Below are 26,592 nucleotides of genomic sequence, written 5' to 3'. Positions count from 1 at the left end.
AAAAATAAAGATGGCTTTCATTTCTGGAAATAGGCAGAATTCACTGGAAATTCAGTCTGCTGGGTAAAGCTGGGGAATAAAATAGATAGCTGGATAGTTGGTGATGACTGACATGTGATTGTGCTGTGATTAAGTGGATTTTTATTTGGATTTGAACTGGTTTTAATGACAGGAAAGTTAAACATAATGGAAGCTCACTGGTTTGCATAGATTTATTATTATGGGTTTATAGTTCCTGAGGTTCCTTTTTTTAAGGTCAAACTCGTTTGTAAAAATACATTCGAGGTTGCCTAGTTAAATGCCAATGATATGATCTGAATCCGTCGTCCGTGTCTTGTCAGAAAACTGTGGGATTAACCAGAGCTTCACTATGTTTTTCTACCACCAAATCCAGATTGCTCCTCATTTAGTTTGTCCCAGGTCCAGGGGCCTGATAAAATGTATTTATCACATGGTCTCACCCAGTGCCTAATGGAAGAGATGATTTCTGAGTATTAAAACAATTGATTGATTAGTTGTTGGGCCACTTAACCATTTCAGTGGTTTTCTTCTTCTGGAAAATTCCAGACATTTTTTTCTTACTTTTTTATAGTTTGACAATATCTAAACTTCTATTTATTCTCTTATTCATAAGGAACTTAGACCTTCTAAAGTGACTTTGATACAAAATGAATGGGCTTACTCAACCCTTGCAAAAGGCAAATTGGATGCTTAGATTATGAAATTCAATTATCCAAAGATAAGCAACAACAGCCTTGAAAATAGGAAGAGGGAGGTGTCTGGGTGGGTCAGTCGGTTAAGCATCCGACTTCGGCTCAGATCATGATCTCACAGTTCGTGGGTTCGAGCCCCATGTCAGGCTCTGTGCTGACCGCTAGCTCAGGGCCTGGAGCCTGTCTTCAGATCCTGTGACTTCTTCTCTCTCTGACCCTCCCCTGCTCACACGCTCTCCCTCTCTCTCGCAAAAATAAATAAAAACATTAAAAAAAGAAAGAAAGAAAGAAAAGAGGAAGAGGTGGACCAAAGAGGAATCAAGAAAAAGCATTCTGGAAGCACCAACAATATAACAGCTGCCACCACCACGTCCTAAACGTGTCACATGCCATGCACTGCATTTGGGACATTACCATTTTATCTCATTCAATTCTTGCTTCTATTGTATTTGGTAGGTGTTTTCCTCCCACTTTATGGATTGGTGCTCAAGATCACATGGTAATAAGTAGTAGAACTTGCCTTTAAATCCACATCTTCCTACTTACATAGTCCATTTCTTTCTTCTAAACCTTTACTTGACTTGTACTTTGACTAGGGCTGTAAAAGGTGTGTTGGCTATTATGGTAGAAGAAAGAAAAGAGATACTCATTTTCTTCACTTAAACTCTTGCGGCTAGTTTGGAACTTGGCTCAAAATGTTGAAGACATAAAATGCGATACATCAACAGAACATAAAAATGCAATAATAGTCAGGTTTGGGACCCTGGGAAAGTCATTAATTGAAAAAAGATGGAATTGGCCTGCATGTACAATAGCACACAGAGTGAGTTTCGTTATTAAAGAATGAAAGCATTTTGGAGTCACCATTTTGCATAATCTAAAATGTGTAAGAGAGGTTATCTTTACACAACAGTATGTACTTTGATGTTTCCATTCGCTATGCCATTTTGGCTTTCTGATACAACACTTGGTCTCCCTCTGAGAGCTTTCTTCCAGATCAAAAAAAGATGGAGAAGCATGGATTATTTTGGTTTGTGCATTGCTCCTTCTCTGAGGCAGAAATGTTTGCATTTCTACGGTAAGGTCACTAGGAGACTAGCTCTGCACATAGAATTTCAAATATAGCCTTTGTACTCCATTTCTCTCAGTTAATTTACATCTTGCTGCTATATCACCTGTTAGCTTTGCAGAGATCATACATTCAAGAACAGTAGAAAGTTTGCTATTGCCCAGTGATGAGGTTGAGATATTTACAGTAGATGGAATACTAGATCCAGGTGAGAAGGATTTCTTATAAGACTCCTGTCCCCGCTCTCTTCCCTTACACAGATCTTAAAAAACATCAAGAGAAAGTCTTTGTTTTGCTTCACTTGATTTTTTGTTTTACATCATCTTTCATAATACTATTCATCCCATTCCATTCCTTTCCACTTTTTAAAGCTTATTCTGTAATTTTTTGGGCCACACCTTATTTTTATATTGGCTGTTTAGTTGTCACTCTCCCCCATGAAACCACAAACTCCCTCTGTCTTGTTCAAAACTGTATGCTCAGCACATAGCCAAGCACTTGACCCTTGTGGGTTATTTGTAGAATGAATGAGCATTAATTGAGTGGTTGGCTTCAATAATTTTTAACAAGATCACCAACACTTTCCCCTCAATATTCAACCTTTTTTTGTTGTTGTTGTGAATACATGGTATCTTACTTAAGCAATAGAATAGTCTGAACACGTAAATGTATTTGCAAAGAATATACAAAAAGGCTAAGAGAAGTCGAGAAACTGGGCAGAACAGGAGCTCCCATGTACCTAGAGTTATCAGCTCATTTTTGTTTCCCTTCCAGATTGCAGAGAGATTGAATCTCCTCTAGTTTACACTTCCTTCTGCAGCTGCTCGCCCATGGGGACTCAGCGAGCTTCCAAAGCTGTGCAGCCACAAAGGCGGCTGAGAGATTATTGCCCCTGGGGAAACTGAGGGGTAGTGTGGCTTGGGCTGCCAGTGCCACTAGAATTTATTTAGATTTTAGCATGATAATTCAGACACTGCCTACATTCTCAGAATGAGGTGAGTTTAAGAGAAGTGTATTTGCCAATAGAGTGAGTAAATCTACTTTTTTCTTTTAAATTAGAAAAGGGTCATACTGAAGACAATGTAGATTCTTGGGTATTTGTCTTTATCAGCTTTTAATTTAGTTTTTCTTCCTCATGTTTCTTCCTTTATTTTAAATCTTTGTTTTCTTTTTGTTGGAAAAGGAGGAAATGCAGACAACACAGAAAATTGTTTGTTATAATTTTTTATTCTTACTCAAAAGTAATGTGAAGTATCCATCTACTTAAACATTATTTTTTTTTAATGTTTACTTATTTTTGAAAGACAGAGACAGAACATGAGTGAGGGAGGAGCAGAAAGAGAGGGAGACACAGACTCTGAAGCAGGTTCCAGGCTCTGAGCTGTCAGCACAGAGCCTGACACGGGGCTTGAACTCACAAACAGTGAGATCATGACCTGAGCTGAAGCCGGATGCTTAACTGACTGAGCCACCCAGGGACCCCTCTATCTACTTCTAATAAAAGACTGGTATAGATGAGTCAGCCTACTTTAGATCATGTTTATTCCTCAATGCCAACATTACAGGTCCATTTAATTCAATTCAACAAATATTTATTGACCATTTTCTCTCTGGGTAATGAGATGTGACTATGTGGTCCATATAAATATAATAGATATATAAATGAAATTTAAAATGAGACCAGTTGTTTAAGCCATACACACACAAAAAAAATGAACACAACAAAGATGTAGGTAATATTTCTTTTTTTAAGTTTATTTTATTATTTTGAGAGAGAGAAAGCATGCCCACAAGTTGGGGAGGGTCAGAGAGAGAAGGAGAGAGAGCATCCCAAGCAGGCTCCATGATGTCACCACAGAGCCCTACACAAGTCTTGAACTCACAAACCGTGAGATCATGACCTGAGCTGAAATCAAGAGTCAGATGCTTAACTGACTGAGCCACCTAGAAGCCTCTGTAGATAACATTTGTAAAAAAAAAAAAAAAAGAATCACCCATCTCAGTAGAAAACCAAAATTATTTTATGGGAATTTTCCTTTTTTAATTTAAAATTTCCTCTAATTCTGTTCCTGTAATTACTACTTTTCTTTCTAAGTCTGTGGACTGAGTCCATGAGCTGCCAACCTTGTGGGCTTGAGATACTTGGAAAATAGCTAGGATGTTAAAATTTCAAATAGAGTTTGGACCTTCCATTTCCTTAGGCAAATAATTGTTCTTGTGTTGCCAACTCTACTGATGATCTTTTGCTTCTAGAAAAATTTGAAAGAGAAATCTTCAGAGTTTTTTTTTTTAAATCAACTTAGAAAACCAAAACAAGTTTGCCTGGTGTACTGTAATACTCTAGAATCTTCCTTAAGATTTCTCAGGAGAGTTAAGTGATCAGAAAGAAATGTGATAGGAAGACTTGCCTTTCTTCACTTAAAAGAGACAAAACAAGAGAATAACAAACATTTGCTATTCTGAAGGATTGGAAGGAAGGTTCAAATGGTAAAACTTCATTAATATCATAAAGCTAGTTAATATCATGTGGTATCCATGATTTCCAGTTATTTGATACCTGAAGGATAAAAAGATACAAAGACTAAACTATTGGAAAGTGGTAACTTGGTGTGGATGTATGTATTGTTGTCATGACATTTTGAGGACACATGTTTAGGTGCTCTCAGTATGAAATCTGATTCATTAATTGGTTCAAGAGTGTCATATTCCACTACTTTTGTCTACAGTCCAATGAGAACATGACCTGCCCAGTTGAGGTAGAGTGCCCACAAGCACAGGGCAAAAGACCAATGTGCTTAAACCAAGACTAATGGTGCCTACATGGCTGAATTGAGAACAGGTTTGGTTTGGAGACAATGGCTGTGACATCAAAATGAAAGGGCAACACTGGCTTAATCTAGAAGAACTGAACAGGGTAGAGGGAGCTGCTTCTTATATATTGCAGTTTGAAGACCACTGAATTTTTGTTAGGAATCGTTGGCTGGAATTTCTTTTAGGTATGAGTACTGAGACAGCCTGCAGCCCTGGAACACAGGGCTGGCTAGTCTTATTGGTGTGACAGATCTGAATCAGAAGTTGCTAGTAGAGAAGGCAGGCCTGAATAAAGTTGGCAGTATATAAGTGTCCGTCAGGTGGACTTCCAAAAGGGCAGAGGGTCCTGCAGAAGATTCTGAGGGCAGGGGCAAATTTGGACTTGAACAAGTCATTTTAGTTCTGCATTTTAGACTTGGCAAATCCTTTAAAACAAATCTTGGTTTCCATCCATATGTGATAGGCTCCTTTGACTAAACAAGTAACATGTTAGTCTGTCTTCTATTTTCTTTAAAAAATTGGCGTGGCTGAATATTTTATCATGAGCTAAACCTGAATTATTCTGTTTAAAAAACATCTTGAAAATATACACTTAAACCCGGACTGTTTTAGCAAATGTATATTGGCCTTTAGAGAATTTGTTTTGGTACCCAGTTTGATTTCTTTTTAATCACATATTTCTGCTCCACTGGAAGATCTGCCAAATTCAGACTTCTAAGAAATGCTAGCCCCACCTGGTCTGTTCTTAACAATCGTGTCTTATGTAGGACACTTCTGGAACATGTAAGCCAATGATGAGGTACAGACAGATCTCTCTGTCTCTCTGTCTCTGTCTCTGTCTCTGTCTCTCTCTCTGTCTCTCTCTCTCTCTCTCTCAGTCTCTCTCACACCTTAGTTCCTAATTAGTTTGGGGTATAAGTAGTTATATAGGAAATATTAGTTTTCTTACCTTTCCTAACAAATTAATTTTTTAAGTTTTTATTTAAAATCCAGTTAGTTAACATAGTGTAATATTAGTTTCAAGTGTACAATATAATGATTTGACAGTTCTATACATCACCCTGTGCTTATCACAAGTGCACTCCTTAATCCCCACCACCTATTGAACCCATCCCCCCACCCACCTCCCCTCTAGTAACCATCAGTTTGTTCTCTAGAGTTAAGAATCTGTTTCTTGGTTTGCCTCTCTTTTTTTCCCTATGCTTGTTTGTTTTGGTTCTTAAATTCCACATATGACTGAAATCCTATGGTATTTTTCTTTTTCTAATGGACTTATTTCACTTAGCATAATACATTCTAGCTCCATCCATGTTGCTATAAATGGCGTGATTTCATTCTTTCTTATGACTGAGTAATAGTCCATTGTGTATATATACTACATATTCTTTATCCATTCATTAGTCAATGGACACTTGGGCTTTTTCCATGATTTGGCTTGTAGATAATGCCCATATAAACATCGTGGTGAGTGTATCCCTTTGAATTAATATTTTTGTATTCTTTGGATAAATAGTACAATTGATGGATTTTAGGGTTGTTTTATTTTTAACATTTTGAGGAACTCTAACAAAGTATTTTAAAGTAAAAGTAGGTGGTATATTTTCCTTCCACTAATCTAGTCCTATCCTGGAGCTCATTCTTTTATTCTTATGCTAAACAAGCGCGGATTGAACATCTACAATACAGCCACCATGGTGCTAGATATAGGAGGTACAGACATGAAAAATCCTCTCTGTGTTCATGGAACTCATAGTCAAGTGGGAAATGCCAATTCAGTATCTTAAGTTGCTGGGAGCCATCTCTGAAGTAAGGCAGGTTTGCAAGTCCTCCCAACATCAGATGGCAACCACACCCACTCAACCCCCACTCAACTTCTGCTTGAGCACCGACCCCTAGGCACCTGACTGACTGATTTCAGGAGTGACTTGCCTTCTTATGCTAAAAATATGTGAATTGTACCTTGTGAAAAAACTTGTTATAGCAGTTTCTTCTTTTGTGATTATAGGAGCAAATGTTACATTTCCTGAGAAAACCTGTTTTTCTTCCCCTTGAAAACAGGCTATTGAGCCCTGCTCACAAAAGAACTAACTCTTGCCTTTGCTATGCTAAAAACTTTGTCTTATATTTGAATGCTAAAGATCCCTTCCTTCCCTATGTGATAAACATCTAGTCACCTACTTCAATCTCTATTGGTAAAGATTATGCATGAGTCTTCTACCAATCTATGTTCTGGGAAATTTTTACATACCAAAAAATTTGTTATCAGAAATCATTGTCTAAGGCAATTGCCACTTCTGTTTTGTACTCCATGCGTTTTTTCAATAAATAAAGCTGATTCTTGGGTCAGTGCAGAGATGCCTGCCTGGTGATCAGAAAGAAAGGTGAGGCTCTCTCACTCTTTTTTGCCAACAGCATCCATTCTTCAGGGAGCCCTGGACCTGCTGGAGCTGAACTCCGGCAGTAAGAGCTATGCCAGCATGCCCTAAGAACCCAGGGAAGAGCCTTATAACCTAGCTGAGAAAGGAAGTGGATTAAAAAAAGAAAGATCATAATTAAGCTGAGTTCTTAAAGGATGAGGGAGATCTAGTTAAGGTGGAGAAGTCTAGACAGGGTATCTTAGGTCCATAGTAGAGCATCAGCAAAGGAGTAGAAGCAAGTGACATGAGGGAAGGTCATTACCTGTGCCTGAAGCATCGACCAGCATGGGGTCAGGGAAGATGACATAGAAAGGAATAATATCTTGGCCTTGCATGTCAAGAGTCTGGACTTTCACACAAAGCAAGAAGGACTTTAAGCTAAACTCATGGGCACTGAAGCACTTCAAGCAGGTGAGTCAGGAGATTTTGCATATTCAAAAGGCCACTCAGGTATGGGTGAGGAGGCTGTGTTGGCTGAGGCGGAAGGAAGCTCTTTGAGAAGATTGGTCAGGAAATATGTACCAATTTAGCTGAGATAGAAAGAATTTTTGAGCCACGGTACTAATGAGTTGCAGATAAAGGGATAGGCATAAGAGTTACTTAGAAGGAAGGTTCTTTAAAACATGGGATGTTATAGTGGGGAGAGAAGGAAAGAGATGGTCCAATCAAGCATCAGTTCCATGCCTCTGGCTTGGGTCAGCAGGGATGCCATTTACTAAGATAAGAACATAAGATAAGAGGATTTGGGGGACAAAATTATGAGTATGTGTAATGTGAAAGTCTATGGAACCTAACTGGAGATGCCCAGAAAGCAGTCTGTGTGGGAGCACCTGAGTGGCTCGGTCAGTTAAGCGTCGGACTTCAGCTCAGGTCATGATCTCACTGTCTGTGGGTTCAAGCCCCACATCAGGCTCTGTGCTAACAAGCTCAGAGCCTGGAGCCTGCTTTAGATTCTGTGTCTCCTTCTCTCTCTGCCCCTCCCCCACTTGTCTTCTATCTCTCTCAAAAATAAATATACATTAAAAAACAAAAGCAGTCTGTGCAGCTCGGAAGAGTCATGAACTGGGGGAAGGGAAGCAGATTTCAGTAGAGAGAAGCTATTTGCAGCCATGCGTGTGGTTGGGACACCCAGAAAAGGTGAAAGAAAATTAGTCATAACACCAGTTGCAATACCAATATGGACATTAGGTTACCTACTAAAGGGTAATTCACTAGGAATGGAGTATTAGTATCATGTGTGAATATTTCAGCCCTCCAAGAATAACAGAAATGTTTTTTTTTTAATTTTTTAATGTTCATTTATTTTTGAGAGAGAGAGAGCGAAACAGAACACGAGAAAGGGAGGGGTAGAGAGGAAGAGACAGAGAATCTGAAGCAGGCTCCAGGTTCCAAGCTTTCAGCACAGAGCCTGATTTGGGGCTCGAATTCACAAACTAAGCCAAAGTCAGACGCTTAACTGACTGAGCCACACAGGCACCCTAAGAATAACCAATTTCTATCTGATATTTAAATTAATTCTTTTCTTGTTCATTATGGCTCTGTGATCCTACCCTCTTTTGTGTTATTTTCTGCAGTGATGTAATCAGCTGATCTGTACTTTCCTGGTAAGAACAAAACACAGATTACTGAATTAGCTTAAAGGTTTCTCTTTACTGCTACAAACATTGGCTTTCAAATTTTACTTCTCCACAGTATGTGTTTTCTAATAAACGTGAGCACTGTGATCATAAAGACCCAGGTCAATGCCCAATATAATTGAGGACTTTGTTCCCAGCAACAAATATTTGCCTACATTTTCCAAACACTTTCCAGGATCCAGGGATTCAACGGTGAACATCTCCAGCGTTGACACAGAGGTCATGGTAGGAAAGCCTCAGGCCTCAGTGCCAGACAACAGAAGAAGAGACCACGGGAGCAGATGCAGTGGGCTGGAGGCAAGGAAAACCCTATGCATTTAGCAGAGCTGAGGGAAGAGCATGATATTACAACCTTCTTCCATCATATTGCATTGTCTTCTCAACATTCTCCCACACCTTTGGGCTGTAATTGTGTCCTCTTTTTGTGCCCATGTGTCTTGCATTTCTATATTGCTATCTTTTTATTATATTCTCTAGAGCCCCTCCCCTATCTTATCTCTAGTGATCCATTTTCTTAATTCTGTGGAAGGTGCAATGTTCTTTTAATTCATTCTCTATGACATGGTAGCATTTGACCTCTCCAGGCAGCATCTATCCAAAGGGCTCATGTGATTTGCTCCCACGTGTGACCAGCTCTACAAATTGAAGACATAGATCCAAAGAGTAAGATCACTTCTGTAGGAGTGACCTAGGTGTGTTTTCCTTCCTAGGTGGAAATGATCTCAATGTGAGTCTCCATTAGTAAGGCAAGGGCTTTGTTTAATTTCCCTAGTTGTAACACACAGTCCCCTATAAACTTGGCTTATTTTCTCTTGGGACCAACAGTAGTTATCTCTGGTGTATAGCTGTGTGTAGTGAGCTTCAGGCAGCATCAAGCCACATGCTATGCTGTGGCATATGCCCAGCCTCACTCCGCTGCTCTCTGGCCCCCCGGAGTGTGCTGGGGGTTCTCCTCCATCCTTGGCTTTTTTATCACTCCCTGGGGCATAGAAGGTCTTCGTACTGTTGTTCTTTTATCCTAATGGGAATCCAAGTCAATTCAGAATAAGCAATAGAACATCTACTACTTATACAAGACACTGTGCCAAGTGCCAGAGATAATATCTTAAAAAGTTGCTATCTCTGTTTTAGAGGGACTTATCATCTCATTGCGGGGGCTGTGGATACAGATAATGAAAGGGTCAGCATTTTGAGTCTCTGCTTTCCTTGCCTTTTGATTGGATTCTTATTTGGGAATCTATTCAATTCGACCTAATGGAGACAACTCATCTGTTTTATACTTTCATTCTCGAGGAGGTGTCCCCTGGCCACCGTTTCTAAAATAGCACCTCCCCTAGGCTCATGCTCTACCCTTTTTCCCTGCTAAACTTTTCTTTTTCTTAATTATCATCATTTAACACAATACGCATTTTACTTATTTTTCACACCTATTATCTCTTTTCTATGCTATGAAGACAGGGATTTTCATCAGCTTTAATTCATTGCCGCATCCCAGTGTCTCAGTAAATATTTGTTGAATGAATGAATAAATAATTCAATGCGTGCACTTATTCTTTCCACAAATACCTACCATGTGCCAGGCACTTGCGATGAAATGGTGAATAAAATTTCTATGATCCTGCCCTCATGTAGTTTACATTTGGTGGGAGAGATTGACATTCATGAAATGGGCACATAAATATGTAATTACAAGCCCAATTTGTATATCCTGTCTTCATAAGTGATCAACAACTACTAAAATCCTGCTTTACACTGTAACCTTTCAACTGTCTAAGTCTGTATCTTCATCTGTAGAGCAATTTCTCATCACCATATTGGTAAAGACAGCAAAATCAAACATTTGCTGGCAAACAGACTTGTTTAAGAGCTAATATAACAGTATACTGCCCTCTTCCAGTCTGTCTGCACTTGGAAAATTAATTTGACAAAGAGAGTTAATATCATATATGTGGAATGTCTGTTCAGAAGATGTGCCCAGTGGCATGCAGATAGGTATTTGTGACTGCAGTTGTATTCTGGATTAATTTCTTTTCAGGGGAGTCTCTTGTCTCAACAAAGGAAGTTTGGGAACTTATGTTGCTGTTACAAGGATATCAGATTTTTAAACATTAATTGTAGAATATTCTAAGCCCACTGAGTTTTATTGGCTTTTAAAACGAAATACCACCCAATCTGAACTTTCAGTTTCAAAAAAAATGTTCAAGAAGTGCTTTTGAAGTTTTACCTTATTATTTTAAAGCCTGACATCATTTCTCTGACTTGAGATGGAACCTTTAGGGGCAGATATGATAACACTAGTTTTTGTGGGATTATTTGAAAAGAATGTGAATCAGCAACCACTCGAGTTTCTTTTATGTTCAGTTGCCAAAAGGTTGAAATAATGTTTGTTTGAAAGTTTCATCCATGATTAACCTCAGTACTGTAATACTGCTTTCTTGTTCAATTCCCACAATAAGCGATCTTCTGAGTAATAGTTGGTAAATAAAGTTGTCATATATATTGACAGTAATAACGAAACTATCACTGCCCACAGTCCCCCTTCCCCTCCCCGAATTTTAGGATTGCAGTATTAACATAGCGTTTTTTTAAAGATCTAAATACATACCAGCTGCAGTCTTTAAAGTCTCATATCATTTTGTTAGCACAATGCCTGCCTACGTGAGCAAAAACATGGGGACTGCATCCTAATGCAGTTGACAAGATTTTTTATTTTCATGATTACTTCTCTGCCTTTTTTTATTTTGCCTGCAGGCAAAGGTTGGCATACATGTCAAGAGAATGTTCTCCAGCTGGGGCCTGCAGTACAGAGAATTGTATATACCAGAGGGCTCATGGGACCCTAGGCAGATTATTATGGTAATATTGGAGGCTGCTGTCCTCTCCCTCCCACAGCTGGGCCGCCTCTCTCATTGTAAGTATTGAAGCAATATGTTTTGCAAATTATACGTTGGGAACAACAGGGACCCAGTAAAGTGAAGAAAAAGAGAAACATTGCAAAATGTTGCCTTTAATATTATATTTTTCTTGTTCATCAAGCAAAATAAATTAAAGCTTTAATTTTTTTTAATTAAATGAGGATCGTATATTGAAAAAAGAGCTATAAGAGTACAAACTTAATATTGATTTTATTGAGTGAGAGTTTCAAGAAAATATCGTTACAGAGAAATTAGACAGTAGCCTGATTCAAGAGAATCATGGTAAGATTACATAATAGCCTTTATTATGGATTTCAAAAATCCTTTTGAGTCCAATGAAGCTGGGTTAGCAAAAACTGCACAAAAAATATCATTTTAATTAGTGCTAATGTGATCTCGTCATGGTCCAGCTGTTTCACCCAGGATGAAAATGCATGTTACTTTATTAGTAATGCATCTTAGAAAAAAATGTCACTTCTGATTTCAAACATTTGTTATTAAAGCACATTTTAATACAGTAGTAGAGAAATAGGATTGATTTGGTGAAATGAGGCATTAGTGAAATTCAGGCAAAAAGGCTTAAAAGCCTTCCTAATTGAGGAAGAAATGTTTTCCTTCTGTCTGGCCTTCCTTTCTGGAAACACTAATAACAAAACAAGAGTCACATTTCTATTGTGAATTTTGAAGACACACCATATAAGAGAAAGTGAAAATGCCAATAGTCCAGAAATTAGCATTTTTCCCCTTATGGAGCAAAAAGTTTCCCCCCAAATTGAAAGTTGTAGGCTAATTTTAACAAATGCTTTGCTGTTTCAGTTTTCAATAATGAATTTAAATTTATTCATCAGCAAACACTTCCGTGTCTGTCTCAACAGAGAATCTCCGACTCATTCTTTTGGATTCAGCTTTCATTATTTCAGCCGGTCTTAACTCAACTTCTTCATTCACACATGAAATCCCGAATCCTTAGAATGAGAGCTGGTTGAAAAACTTAGGAGTATGGTTTAAATCTTCCTCTTGGGTTCTTACTTGGTTTAGCAGAATTAAGCCCTCCTCACACGAGACAATGATATTACATACAGCACATTAATTCATCATATGTCTTCTCTTCCTTCGCCACAAACCTATAAAACAGCTTGCATGTACCATCTTGTGCCTAATATATTTATCCGCTCTATTTATTTGATATCATGCCAATATATTTTACTTGGCTATTGATAGGGGTGTCCACATACAATTTACTCCCCTCAGCTAGATATTCATTTAGGATGAATTGAGTAAATAAAAGGCTGGTAGGAAGTGATGTTCAACATAATTGCCAGCCTCTGTGATCTTTACTGAATTATAGTTACCATTTGGAGGGGGTAGTAGTGGCGAGGGGAAGCCAGCAATTCTCTATTATTTTCAGCATTGTTTCTCATTATTCCAATCACTGTCTCAGGGTTTAGTCAACGAGAACATAAATACTCCATGTGATTGATGCTACCAGGGAACTTATTTGTTTATTTCAAGCCTCGCTACTTGACGCAGGGCAGTGCTATTTTCTCTTTTAATTCTTCTTGTCATGTGGTCTCAAGCAAGTTTATTCCTCTGAAAGTCTGAGAGGCTGAACAAAGAACAACTTCGGTTTAATAACATCAGCACTTTTCTCAACGATTCTTTTCCTGTGCTTTCTTGGTGTGGGAGAGCTTTGGTAGGCAAAATGCTCCATATGATGTTAAGCAAACATTCCTCTTGAATGGGGGCCCAACACACACACACACACACACACACACACACACACACACACACATGCATGCACACACATGCACACACTAGTTTTCTACACGTGATGTCATGCTATAGTGAACAGTGGTAATATGATGTTCTCTTGTGTTTTTGCTGGTGAGAGAATGTAGGCACCAGAAAGCCCTGAGAAAGGAGTAGAAAGAGTCTTGCTTTTCTATGTCTCTGGTCACACTGATTCTTGATTCTCATATTATGGACCCAGTATGTGCTTCACTAATGATGAGTGAATGAAATAATATTCCACATTTGATGTATTCTCCTTATTTTTACTTTGAATTTTTATTAACACTTATTAACATAGAAACATGCTTTTAAAAAAATGTTTATTTAGTTTGAGAGGGAGACAGAGTGTGAGCAGGGGAAGGGGAGAGAGAGAGGAAGACACAGAATTTGAAGCAGGCTCCAGGCCCGGAGCTGTCAGCACAGAGCCTAATGTGGGGTTTGAACACAAACCATGAGATCATGACCTGAGCCAAAGTCGGACACTTAACCGACTGAGCCACTCAGGCGCCCCCAAGTGTGTTTTTTTAGTGATATTTTTCATGTATTGAAAATACAGGTGTCAGTCTGCTTCAGAGCACTACTAGCCTATCTCTAAAGGGAGCCAAGCCGAAGACAATAAAGACACAGCAGTGGCTATAAGATACTTTTCTCTTTTTTTCACTATTTAGAGATATGCATGAAAGAAAGTGGGGTCCAGGCCCAGATTTGGATTTCTATCATACAAAAGATAGGATCCCATAATGCCAAGTCACTAGGTAGAGCTTAGCAGTAGAGGAGGTCATGGTGGGTACCCGTAAAAGGGGCTGGTGGCTTTCAGAAATAGAGTGGCACTTTTGAGGATACCCTTGATAATCACTATGCTTTATTCCTCTCAATTAATCTTTATTGAGTGCCTACTTTGTGCATAGGTGTGGCTTAGGCCTTGTGGGGGATTCAGTAGAAAGTCGAGATACAGTTTCGGCCCTCAGAGGAGTTTACAGTTTTATTAGGGAGCAAATAAAGATAAAGCTTTGGCTAAAAATGGCCAGGTTCTGACTGAGTGGCACAGACATCACTGTCTACCATACACCAGCATGGTCCGCATACTACAGGACAGGTTGCAGGTGCCAGAGCTGGATGGGTACGTACGTCAACTTCCCGGACAGAGTGATTGGTGGAGGTCAAGGGGCTGAAGCATGGAAGCGATTCCATGGAGAGCTTCTGAGAACCAAATGAAGACTTCCCATCCAGGCCAGAATTTAGGGGACAGTTAGTGATAGGTCTGGTGAGGACATTCTCCCAGAACAACTCCCAGAATCCTGTAGGAATTTTGCAACAGGTCCAAATGGGATGAAGGCTGACTTTCCAGGCCTACGAAGTTAGCAACTCACTTATATTGACTCCATTTACATTTCAAATTGTTTTTAAACCTTGGGATACTTCCTGTCCATGACCAAATTCTTCTGTAAGTATTGCTTATGCATCTGGCTCCATGTGGGCAGATTCAGTTAGTAGAACTTGACACAGTATTGACACTTGACAATATAAATTCCTTTGACCAGAGTAAAGTCTTTTCTTAATGAACACAGGTGACTTTCATATCCATCCATCCATCCTTTCAGAGTCCAAGGAAAATTGGAAACTGCTTAAGGAGTCCAGAGAAACACTGAAGGAAATGTCAACAAAATTTTACCAAAAAGTCTTGCAAGTAAAGGAGCGTGTGTGTGTGTGTGTGTGTGTGTGTGTGTGTGTACTCAAAATGTGTTTTTCTGAGCAGATTTGCTAAAAGTACAAGTGCCTGGGCCCCGCCATAGACATTCTGAGCCTGAATCTCTGTGATCGGAGTTCAGAGAATCTGCACTTTCAACATCAGTAGTTGATACCTATATACAGTTACCTGTGAGAACCCCCAGTATAGAATTTGCACAATGCAGTCTTTGCATTTAATTTACAAGGAAGCTGGACTGGCCAACTGGCAGTAAAATATCAGATTAGCATCTATGAAATTCAAACTAACATGTTCAGAGGATCCTAGATGCCAGGTGTGGCTCTAGGCTCTTTCATAGATATTATCTCTTTTAGTTCCCACAGTACTGTTATAGGGGGAGGTGTCTTATTTTTCCATTGTATGTTGGGTAAATAAGCTCAGAGACATGTGTGACTGTCTCCAGATCACCCAGAAATTAAGTGGATCCAAATCACTATATCTCAGTAACCAGCACATGATTTCTCTCTGCTCCCCAGTGGGATTCCCACATAACTTTTTTACTAATCAGCTACTATGGTATTAAGAAACCAATTTCTTTTTACCAACCGCATAAGTAATACCTGATTGGGAAGACAACTCCACTAATGCTAACATTGCACAATAAACCCACATCTCTTCTTTTGAACTGCCTCTGTCATCATTAGCATAGATACGTGAAGGTTCAGTGGGTGTGAGCCAACAAATACATGCAGAGAAAACTCAATACTACATTAAGACATTGAGCTTAATCCACATTTAGTTTATGAAGGAAAACCAGAAGGGCAGGATAAGGGCCACAGTAAGGTTATGTGCATGAGGGATGATGTCCAAACTATTAATCCAAATTTCCCAAATCTTATCAAACCCTATATAATTAGGCATTAGTTTGCAATAAAGCATGGTGGATAAAGACAGGGCTCTGGAGTCAGATTATTGGGAATAAATCTGCTTTCTGCCCCTAAAAGCTGTCTGACATTAGGGAAGTTGCTTATATTTCCTAAGCCTCAGTTCTGTAAAATGGGAATGATGGCAGAATCATCCTTATGGGGTCACTGTGGTGATTAGAAGAGATGATTCCTGAAAAGCTTTTAGGACAGTGCCTACGTTTCATAGATGTTAGTCATGTTTAAAAACTCAGTCTCAGGGTCTGGACAAGGAAGACCCTGAAAAGTGTTTGTTGAATATAAGGCTCTCTTATCTGTGTTTCCCTACCCTCAGGGGCACAGTATCTTTTGATACTTCCCCTTTCTTACTTTTCATTTGTTTTGAGACTGACCTGATGTTAGTCATCTTACTAAATATTCTTTTTTAGAACCTGGATAGATCCTGCCCTGGTCTCAGACATGTTGGTATTTTGAAGATAATAGGCTGGATGAACCAAGTGGGTGAAGTGAAAGATTCTTTCAGTCAAGATTCTAATACCTGAGCATGGTCTGTCCCACCTGACTGGTCACTCTCCCCTTCATTCTCCTGTCCTTCACATTTGCTTTCTGCTTCAGGACACCCAGATGCTGGGATCACTGTCTTTTGTCTCCTACCCTTGAGTTGTGCTCGCTCAGGATTGCAGCCAGCCACTTCCTCCCCCCTCCGTGGAGCCCATAAACATTGCCTTTCCTCGAAAGTGGTGTGTGTGTGTGTGTGTGTGTGTGTGTGTGTGTGTGTGTACAGGGGTCTTTCTTTAACCTGGAAACCTTTCAAAGCCAAAGTTTAAATAATTAATTCAACTAAAGCAATTAAATTAGCAATAACTGAGGTAGAACCAAAAATCATGTAGATGGAAATGAGGACTTTCGAATGTTTGTATTTTTTTCTCCCTTTGGAAAGTAGAAACTTGAGCGAAGCTGCTTAGGGTTTGGGTGCTCACTTGGGAACCTGTTTGAAGCACATAGCTTTTGACCCCACCCCCCATTTCCCCCACAGTTCTGACACTTCTTCCTCTCTGTCCCCTGAAGAGAATGAGCACTAAAAGGGATAATGCTGTGTGTGTGTGTGTGTGTGTGTGTGTGTGTGTGTAAGTATATGGTACATACGTGTGTATTTTTTTAACACAAGTCTTTTAATTGTTTCCATAAATTATTGGAAAATAATCAAGTGATTATTTTCTTTAAAACCTCAGCATGAATTTAGCTTTGTGTAACTAGGTTTTGTCATGTCAGAGAATTTTCTTCTTTTTTGTTTTTGCTAAGGATTAGTAGCAGGTTTAATACATTAAAATTGTATTTTGAAGCTGGTATCTGTAATGTTCAGTATATTTGATTATTTTATTCTGTGACCACTATTGTAAAAGAAAAAAAACTATTTGTTCTTTCACGTTCATGACAATTCTGAGTACAGTCGACATGGGATTAGATAAAAGATTTCTAACAGCTCCAGAATTCCTATTTATATGTACACTATGAAAAGGTTTCTTGAGGGACTTTTATTTTCTGATTCTTTATCAATTTTATTTCTCTATGTATTATGTGGTGCATTGCTGCTATTATTATTGTTTATCTCTACATCACTACTGAAGACGGTATTGCATTTTCCTTCCCTAGATTCTTTTTTTTTTTTTTTGTCTACCAGGAACAACATCAAAGTTTAAATATTTATGGTAGGGATCATTTTAAGAGGTATTTTTCTTTTCCTCCTAACCACTTCTAATACGAGATGTTATAAGAGAACAATATGAGAAAGTTAAGATAATATTTGTCTTTATTGGTGTTTTCATGCTGTTTTCTAGTTGATTTATATCATTATTTAATGCCAAAATGTGAGACCTGATAAAATAATAATGCAAAATGCTGTATGCTTGCTTGGTTTTTATTGTATCAATTTGTATTGAAAATACATAAAATATTAAAAAAATAATAATGCAAAAATTAATTAGGTCTGATGAACACTGGAGTGTTCATCTTGACAGTCCTTGATTCACTGTGTTTTGGTTCTGGGGAGAACGCACTGTTGCTCTGGAAGAAATGAGGGCTTGGTTGGAGGGAGGCGATAATATCAACTGTCACCTCTCACCCCCAAGTGTTTTCATTTTCTTCAAGAATCCCACAGAGGTTTTATGGGCTGTCACAGTGCTTGTTACTAAGCAGGGATTAATCAACAAGTATTTATTACAGGCAAAAGGACAATTTACCAAGTGCCTTTCATCTACATTATTCAAGATCACCCTCACACCAGTCTGTTAAGTAGGAACAAAACATCATGTTGAAAAGACTAACCATTAACCCCATAACTGATGAGTGGCAGAGCCTGATTCCAGATTCTAAAAGGCAGCTTCCTACTAGATGACAGCGCCTGGGCTAAGTGTGTTATGAATACTGTCTATGAGTCTCACACAAATTCTGGAAGGTGGAATTGCCATGCTTAGAGATGATCAGGTCAAAACTTAGCGCGATCAAGAGCCTTGCCCAACACCACGTAGTTTGGGGCACCAGGATTAGAACTGAGGTGCGCCTGATCCGAAGGCTGCCTTAAAACTCCATGCTGCCTCAGTGTCCTTTCCACTGGCTTCCCAAAAGAAACTCCACCGTAGATTATCCATTCATATATTATCCATTATTAATTCTTTCAGTCAGCTGTTACATACCAACATTTTTCAGCTCAACTGTAAGAGTTATTAAAGGCATGTGAGATAGCTTCTGTCCTCTCATATGGGTTTAAAAGGAACTAGGCTTGGGATCTTTTATTAAAATTTATTTTGGCTATTAAAAAATGCTAAAAAAGGACTTTTTTCAAGATCTATGGGTAAGGCATATTAATGAGCATTTGTGCTGGTACATTGTCTCAGCCAAGGAAAATGAGAAGAGACTTAAGCTGTGAAAGGAGAATGCAGATTAGTCATTACCATCATTTATCCTGCTTCTGCAGGGTGCAGGTGAGGGACCAAGAAGGATCCATGAAGAACGCAACACAAAATCCTTATCATTGAGGTCCTTATAATCTGGCCGAGTAGACCGAATCTCCATGTGGGCTCACCACATGTGTGGTGTACCACAAGAGGAATCCTGCTCTCATTTGGCATTTTGTGTTTGCCATCTTCTTGGTGCAGTTCTAGCTCCATGATGATATTGAATATCTATAATCAGGGAATTTTAAATAACCAGAAAAATATTTCTTTTTCCAGCCAATATAGAGTACCAGGGATTAGATATATTCCCCCCACCTGAAACAAGATAAACCAGGCAAAATATTTGAAACAACAAAGGACAAGGATCCCTAAGAGCTAGGAAACAGATGAGGTCCGGTCTATGATTGCTCCAACTAACCACATGGAGAGAGTGTCTGGACTACAGCTCAGAAAAGAGGAACCCAGGCTATCACATGCAGACTCCATGATTTGAGGAGAGAGAAATGTGAGTCTGGGGGGAGAGGTGAAGGTGGCTGAGGTTCACAGGACAGAGTATTTGAAAGAGAATCCCAAAGATCCACAGAGGTCCTCCTTGAATATTCAGCTGCACACTGAAACTACTCATAATTGGAGAAAGGACCATCTGAAAGGATTACAGGGGGAAATGCCTCACAGATCACCAGGCAGGCAAAGAAGCAGGAAAATACAATCATGAATGAGGAGAAAAGTAAATGAATCAAAACCAACCCAGAACTCGCATAAATGTTACCATAATATATAAGGACATTAAAATTAACTTTTATGGCTGTATTTCACATGTTTAAAAAGTCAAGTTAATTGGCCGTATCCATTGATGGTGTAGATGTGGAAAAATGGAAACTTTTATACACTGCTGGTGAGAACGTAAAATAGTACCACCATTTCAAAAGAGTTTCTTAGAAAATTAAACACACACTTCTCATATAATCTGACTATTCACCTCCCTTATTAAAAGAAAACATATGTCTATACAAAGACTTGTATATAGATATGCTATATTCATAGCAACTTTACTTGTGATAGCAAAAACCTCAAAACCACCCAAATGTCTATCAACAGATGAAAACATAACAAGTTGTGGTATGTCCACATAATGGGCTACTACTCAGCAAAGAATAGAAATAAACTATGTCTATTCTAGGGAATGAGGAATCTTCTAGAAGTAACTAACCTGGCTGTTGTTATGGTTTCATGCTTGTATACACATATCAAAATATAAAGTTATAAATTTTAACCAGGTGTATTTTATTATAGGTTACCTATGCCTCAATTCAGCCTTTAAAAAACTCTAAAGGAAGCAAGGCTAAAACAAAATGAATAAGACTAAAAAACAGTAGGAAAGAAATCATTTAAAAATCAGTATTTTCAGCTATTTAGCACTTTATAAACTCATTTATAGTTTTCCACTTGAGAATCTTGTCCCCATCTTAAAATTCCTTTTTTGGTAGGGTTTCCATTTATAAGAGTAGCTTAATGACTGCCAGAGTGCCTCTATATGACATTATGACATTTGCCGCTTCTTTAATTTTCTGCTTTTAGGGTTCTCATTGATGCTAGTCATTCCTCTTCTCATTTCTAGGAATTATTTAGGTCTAGGGTTGGACCTTTTTTTTTTTTTAACAGACTTGTACATTGCCAAAAAAAAAAAAAAAAAACTAAATAACCCAGCCGTGAAATATTTATAATATAAGCTTCCAGATTTTGAGGCACTTTCTGATGTTTGGGTATATGTATTATATTGGATGTATTCAATATATACTCATTATTAAAGTCGTTGATCATATTAATTAGCAGATGGAGGTCAAGAACTCTAAATACGTTCCCTTAGGGCAAGAAAAGACCAATGGGAAAACATGTAGAAATATAGATTGGTTTAAGAAAATCTTCAAGCTATGCAGGAAAATAAATACAACAAGTTTTTTAAAATTATTAAGCCAATAAGAGTAATATAACGCAATGGTTCTCAAACCTGGCTGCATATTAAAATAGCATATGAAAAATTTTCAAAACACCCATGGCTGAGCTCCAATTTATACCAATAAACTCAGAATCTTTGGGAATAGGGTCAGTGCTGGTAATTTTATAAACCTCCCCCAGATAACTCTTGTGCTGCCAGGGTTTCAAGAACCTTGAGTGTAGGTGTTTGGAATAGGGGCATTGGACTCGAGAGACTCCCTTTGCCATTTCCAACCTGAATGACTGTGGGTAAGGAATTACAGGAGTGGTGTCAACTTTGCACGTTGAAGTCACTTGCAGAGTTTTACAGACGGCCAGATCCCGCCCCCAGAGAACCTGCTCTCAGCCGTCGTAGGCATAGGCTGAGCACGGGCAATCAAGAGGAAGCCACTCAGGTGATTATGAGGTGCAGCCCAAAGGATGAATCACTGTTCTTAAGGATAAGCTTCAAGGTACCTGGATGGCTTCCACGGTTGAGCGCCTCAGGGTTGTGGGATGAAGCCCTGCCTCAGGCTCTGCATTGAGTGTGGAACCTGATTAAGAGTCTCTCTTTCTCTCCCATTGTCTCTCTCCCTGACTTGTGTGTCCTCTCTCTCCCTCTCTCTCTCTCTCTCTCTCTCTTAAAAATAAAAACATAGTAAAGATGAGCTTCTTCTACTGTGATGTGAAGATAGCTTTTGTGTGTGTATGTAATGCTTTGATGAAATAATGTATGTTAAGCACTTAGTATGGCTGTTTGGTTTATAGTAAGCAGTTGATGAAAGGTAATCACTGTTTTCATATTTTCTGAAATTCCTAGACTCTGGAAAAGTGAGATCCGTGCAAATGAATGCCACATCTCTGACTCTGGAAAAGTAGAATCTATATTAAAACAACAACAACACAACTCTAAACCCATGAAGCCTGTGTGAAGGGATGTGATTTTATATAGGATAGGGCTGAAGCATGATGAGGCTTTGCCAGAGTGGAAGAAATTTGTCTTCTGAGAAAAGTAGTGGTTTGGAATGGTATGAATATGAGAGTTAAGGGAGATAGCGTACTTGTACCCATGCACAGCCTCTCTCAGGAGCCGGCTGAAGTGGGGAAGAGCACTGGATTACATGGAAACCAACTTGGCAATAAACTATTAAAAAAAAAAAAAGAAATGGGGTAGTTGATGAAAAAAAACAGATTTCTTTTTTAAAAAAAATAATTTATGTTTCTTTATTTTTGAGAGAGAGACAGAGAGTGAGCAGGAGAGGGGCAGAGAGAAGGAGACACAGGATCTGAAACAGGCTCCAGGCTCTGAGCTGTCAGCACAGAGCCAGACATGGGGCTCAAACTCATGAACTGTGAAATCATGACCTGAGCAGAAGTCAGAAGCTTAACAGACTGAGCCACCCAGGTGCCCTGATTTCTTTTTTTAAAGTAAGGCTTCCTATTGGTCACTGTTTTTATTTTGGCTATTAGGTATGATGTTTTCCTATTGTGAGAATAAAGACCTGAGAGACACACAGTGCCTCATAAATGCCCGAACTTGAGCACATACGTAAAGAGCTTTGTCAAGTGTCCCTGGGACTTGCTCGAGTTGGCCGTTCTCCCACACAGTGGCATGAATAGCCATGTGCTGTGAGTCATGGGCTATTGCTGCCATCATCATTTATGTACGTAGACCTTCACTACCACCGTGTTGGTCCCTTTCCCTCAACGTCGACACTCCTCAGCCTCTCTGATGGCCAAGGTGTTATCTTCTCAAGGGATTACGAGGATACTGCTACCCTCCTAACATTCCATATTACCTTCCAGTCCCATCAAATAAATTTTCTGTGTTGGAGGGTAAACCTAGCCTCCAACTCGGGCATTATTTAGTTGCCCTGCTTCCCAGGACACTTGAAGCCAGCCTGACATACCTGCTTGCTATCCACTGTGTAAGCTTCTCCTCTCGTGCCTGTGAAGGCCCTTTGTGTCTCTCTTGAGCTTCCACTCTGTTTAGTCATGGTGTTGGGCATAGTGTCATCATTCCCATGTGACGAATGAGAAACTTCAGGGTTGGAAATACTAAATAGTTTGGCTGAGGGCACACAGCCAGTAAGTTTTCCCACTATGGTTTTTACCTGGATTTGGTCCCAAAGCCCGTGGTTTTCCATTGTTGGTATCTCACATGCTGTGACTTAAATTTTTTCACATGCCATTAAGAATTTATTCCATGTTGCCCTGATAAATATCCCTGATTTTGGCCACCATAACAGGTATGGTTGAGATGCCCTCTTTTATTCTAGCTTTCCATTTTCCCAAACATGTTAATCAGAACTTGTGCATTTATCTTTATTTTTCAGAATGTTTGAGGGTGGTTTTTGTGTTACTTAAGTTCTTGAGTTTCATTTTTCAGACTCTGCATCAAGGAGAGGGATTGCTCTGTTGCCCTTCTTAGAGCTTGGTAAAGATTTCGTAGCCAAAGCATGTCAGCTACCTTCAAAACAATGTGTCATCAGTAAATATTGGGCCACTTCCAGAATCCAGTCAAATCAGTAAATGTATTCTGTTTTCTATGAATGCATGGTGTCTGAGTCATGGATGATCTCTGCCTTCAAGGCGTTTATAATCCGGTAGTAACCCAAAACATGTTAAAAATAACAGCAAGGATAACTTCTTTAAATGCATTCTTTTTTGTGGTGGGGGGAGTGGTGCAGAGAGAGAAGGTGAGCGTGATTGGTGGAAGGAGAGAGAAAGAGAGAGAGAGAAAAGAGAGAATCTTAATCAGTAGGCTCCATGCCCATCGTGAAACTCGACCCTGGGATCATGACCTGAGCTGAAATCAAGAATCAGACACAGCCAACTGAGCCACACAGGTGCTTCTTTATACTAATTCTTTTTTTTAAACTGATTTATTTAAAAAAAAATTTTTATAGTTTGTTTTTGAGATGGAGACAAGACAGAGGATGAGTAGGAAAGGGACAGAGAGAGACACACACACAGAATCTGAAACAGGCTCCAGGCTCTGAGCTGTCAGCACAAAACCTGACAGGGGGCTTGAACCCACAAACCATGAGATGATGACCTGAGCCAAAGTCAGGCACCTAACTGACTGAGCCACCCAGGTGCCCCAAATTCATTCTTTATTAATTGAATTGTTAAAACTATTTAGAGTATGTAATTTACCCAAACATACACAAAACAGGGGAAATTTTCCATTTCTCCAGTGTGAATCTCAAACCACAAAGTAGCTCAGGGACTTGCTTCCAGTCTTTGAGGAGGTGGGGGGAGGCTCACGCACTGCTCTCTGGTGAGTTGTGGGCAAGGCTGATGCCTGTGTCCTTAGCCAGGCCCCCATTTTGAGTGAGAACCAGGAGGAAATCGTGAAATTTTTATTTTTAGGAGTTTTTATTGAGGATTGATGGAATTTTGGGGAATTTTTCCAAGTTTGAAAATCAGGAGAAAAGAACACATAAATTAGGTAAAATTTTATTTATGTATTACTCAGATTTCTTCAGATTTTATTCTTAAGTAATCTCTGCATTGAATGTGGGACTTGAACTCACAACCCTGAGATCAAGACTCAGGTGTTCTACGACTGAGTTATCCAGGTGCCCCATATAAGGTAAAATTTTAAAGGAGCTATAATACCCTGCACTTTTAGTTAGGCAGCTGGGTTTTCTTTGTTATGACACCCCAGACCAACTATGCTATGTGGACTTATGCTTCACGTCAGCTGCATAATAAGGCATCATAGAGCAGTTGAGCAAGTACTTACTGCGGGCCTGTGATGTGTTAGGTACAGGGGTGAACAAGACAGGCAAGACCTCTGATCTCATGGAGCTTGTATTCTAATGGAGGGAACCAAGGAGAAGATGGCAAGTACCAAGTAAATCATTAAGTGAAGCTGTGCTATTAAGACAATAAACTAGGATGATGCGATAAAAGATGAGTAGGGGGTGAATCCAGACGGGGTGGTCAGGGAAGTTCTCACTTTGAGATGACTTTTGAACTAAAATCTGAAGGGAGAAAAGAGCCAGCCACGTGAAGATTTCTAGGAAGACTCTTCTAAGTATTCAGAACAGTGAGTGCAAAGGCCCTGTGGCAGGAACAAACTTAGCGTGTACAGAAAAGACCAGTGTGGCTGGATCAGAGTGAGAGAGAAGGAGAATACTAGAATAAAAGGCAAAGGACCCATTCATGGAAGCACTCTGACTTTTGGCTTTCACTGCAAGGGAAATAAAAAATAGAGTTTTTAGGTAGTTTTGTTTTGGAAGTATGTCTTGGGAGGATCAGTTTTCTGAGTTGAGAATAGACTGTAGAAAGTGAAGAGTAGAACATTTAGGAAACTTCTGAATAACCTAAGAGAAGGAAGTGGATGTGATGATGCGGTAACTATGGTAAGGAGTGGTTAGAATCTGGATATGTTCAAACGATAACTTGGTATAGAAGAAGGATGGAAGTCAAAGAGAGTTCCAGGGGTTCTGAACAATGAGAAGTTCAGGATTTGCCATACATGAGACGAGGAAGGCTATAAGTGGAACTTACAATTTTTGGGGGAAGATCAAGGGCTCAGTTTGGAGCACATGAAGCCTGAGGTGTACCATTTGCAGAGGGCAAGTAAACTAGTAGATACACAACTCTGCAGTCTGGGGGGAGGTGTGACTGGGAATACACATTTGAGCATTTAGAGCACATGGTGGTTCTCAAAGCCATGGGATTGAGTGGGCTCTCTAAGGCAGTGTTAGGTCCTGGGGAAGGCGCGCAGGGCAGGTGAAGAGTGAGTCTTCATGGAGCTTCCTTTCCAAAATGGGTTGAAAAAGATTCTCTGTGTTTCTGTCTTGTGAGTCCCTCCTTTCCTCCAGGCTAGTTTGGTTTGATTTCATCCATATGTTTTTAAAAAAATTTTTTTTAATGTTTTATTTATTTTTGATTCAGAGAGAGACAGAGCATGAGAGGGGGAGGGGCAGAGAGAGAAGGAGACACAGAACTGGAAGCAGGCTCCAGGCTCTGAGCTAGCTGTCAGCACAGAGCCTGACGCAGGGCTCGAACCCACGAACGTGAGATCTGACCTGAGCCGAAGCCAGAGGCTTAACTGACTGAGCCACCCAGGCGCCCCCATCCACATTTTTCTCAAACCAATCTCTGGCTTGTGTGCCATCTGCTGACAATATCATGATTTCTGAAGGCACATGAATATTTCACACCAGGATAAGAAGTGATCTTAAGTGATTTGGAAGGATCACCTACACTGAAGAAGATACACATACAACATCTAATGGAGCCGGAGTCTCTCTTCTGCTGTTTTTTTCATGAAACACTTTGAATTAGCAGAATTTAGGAGTAAAGATTATTCTATCATAATGTGTCTTCTTTGGCATTGAAGTTAGTGTCTTGGTCCTTTTTAGGTGCAGAGTCCCTAAATCCAAGCTTTGTTTAGACCTGGAAGATGTCAGCCACACCCAAGGGGGGATTTTTATATTAAAGGTTTGAATTGTTCTATGTGTTAAAAATTGTGCATTTGGGGAGCCAATGAAAACACGAGCTATTTCTTTCTGTTTGAACTTTTGAGTGATAGTGTAAGGACAAACACAAATTAAAATAAAAGGATTAATTTTCCCCACTGAAAAATGAGGGAAAAGATACCCCTTCCCTTTTTCTTTGTGCATTTATTTCAGAAAATTTGTAATTGTACATACTATCTCCTCTCTTTCAAATTGTTTTTTTT

At 39.3% G+C, this 26,592-nt stretch overlaps 1 long non-coding RNA gene across 1 annotated transcript in view; it reads left to right on the top strand.

Annotated features, from left to right (window-relative positions):
• LOC115289023 overlaps positions 1–26,592 on the top strand; it is a 45,250-nt gene that overhangs the window by 13,601 nt on the left and 5,057 nt on the right. Inside the window, exon 2 of the long non-coding RNA XR_003907343.1 lies at positions 11,399–11,558. This is a non-coding gene — a long non-coding RNA (uncharacterized LOC115289023). The remainder of the gene's footprint in view (positions 1–11,398; positions 11,559–26,592) is intronic.

The sequence above is a fragment of the Suricata suricatta genome, chromosome 4 (assembly GCF_006229205.1).
Source record: "Suricata suricatta isolate VVHF042 chromosome 4, meerkat_22Aug2017_6uvM2_HiC, whole genome shotgun sequence".
In the NCBI taxonomy this organism is placed as follows: Eukaryota; Metazoa; Chordata; class Mammalia; order Carnivora; family Herpestidae; genus Suricata; species Suricata suricatta.
This window is presented reverse-complemented; position numbering and strand designations above follow the sequence as displayed.